At 38.3% G+C, this 1,373-nt stretch overlaps 1 protein-coding gene across 1 annotated transcript in view; it reads right to left on the bottom strand.

Moving 5' to 3' along the window:
- The window catches only part of CCDC138 (coiled-coil domain containing 138), a 284,099-nt gene that overhangs the window by 150,542 nt on the left and 132,184 nt on the right, over positions 1–1,373 (bottom strand). The window lies entirely within an intron of this gene.

Below are 1,373 nucleotides of genomic sequence, written 5' to 3'. Positions count from 1 at the left end.
AAGACATGAACAGTACTTCACCAAAGAAGATATTCAGGCAGCCAACAAACATGAAGAAATTTTCGCAATCATTAGCATTTAGAGAGATGCAAGTCAAAACAACAATGAGATATCATCTCACCCCAGCAATACTAACAAAGTCAACAAGAGAGAAAATAACAAATGCTAGCTAGAATGTGGTGAGATTGCTGCTGGTGGGACTGTAAAATGATACATGTACTGTGGAAAATGGTATGGTGCTTCTTTAACAAGTTAGAAATAGAAATACCATTTGATCCAGCAATCTCATTACTAGACATATATCCTAAAGCAGTGAGAGCTGAGACACAAATAGATATAAGCACATCCATGTTCCCACAGCAGAATTCATAATAGCAAAGAGATGAAAACAACCCAAGTACCTATCAACAGAGGAATGAATAACCAAAGTATGGTATGTATAGTATACACAGTATAATGTTATACAACACTAAAGAATAACAAAGAATCCATGAAACACCTCATAATGGCGATGAACTTGGAGGACATTATGCTGAGTGAAATAAGTCATTCACAGAAGGACAAACATTGTATGAGTCCCACTATTGTAAAAAGTCAAGGAAATGTTTCCATATGGAAAGAAATTTCTTTGTTGGTTACCAGGATTGGGAGAGGAGGGGAGGGAAAATTGTTAGATAGGTAAGAGACAAGTATTGATTTATCTATGGATGGATACACAGTAGACAGGCTAAATGATCAGATATGGCTAGACAAAAGGGAATGTACCCATGGCCATATATAAGTCTGACAGATGATATTTCGACATATGTATATGCATGTACTAATAATGTCCGTATATATAATAGAGCTAACAGCAGGCAAAGTTATGATAACTTCTTGGCTACTGCCAAACATCTTGAGTGTGTTACTGGGCCCATGGGTTTGGGACCACAGTTGCAGGGGACATCAAACCCAACGGCGTAACATACTACACAAAAACACTGTTCTAAGTCCTACTTTGATAAGCAGTGATTGGGGTCTTTAAAGCTTGCAAGCAGCCTTCTGAGATGTAACAATTGATCTCTCCTCATCCAGAGCAAAGTAGAATGAAGACAATCAAAGATGCATGGAAATTATTTGTCCCAAGGACTAGTGGACCATGGGCAACTGAGCTTACATGACTCTAAGACCAAAAGAACTAGATGGTGCTCAGCTACCACTGTTAACCATTCAGAAAGCGATCAGTATAGGAGATCCTGGACAGAACGAGAGAAAAATGTGGAACAAAACTCAAAATCATAAAAAAGATGAGGCTTACTTGTCTGATAGAGAATTGTGAGACCTCCAAAACTATAGTCTCTAGTCACCCTTTGGGCCTGGAAATTGGACTCAAT

This window comes from Orycteropus afer, unplaced genomic scaffold (assembly GCF_000298275.1).
Source record: "Orycteropus afer afer isolate SDZICR_OR568_19922 unplaced genomic scaffold, OryAfe1.0 scaffold00089, whole genome shotgun sequence".
Classification (NCBI taxonomy): domain Eukaryota; kingdom Metazoa; phylum Chordata; class Mammalia; order Tubulidentata; family Orycteropodidae; genus Orycteropus; species Orycteropus afer.
This window is presented reverse-complemented; position numbering and strand designations above follow the sequence as displayed.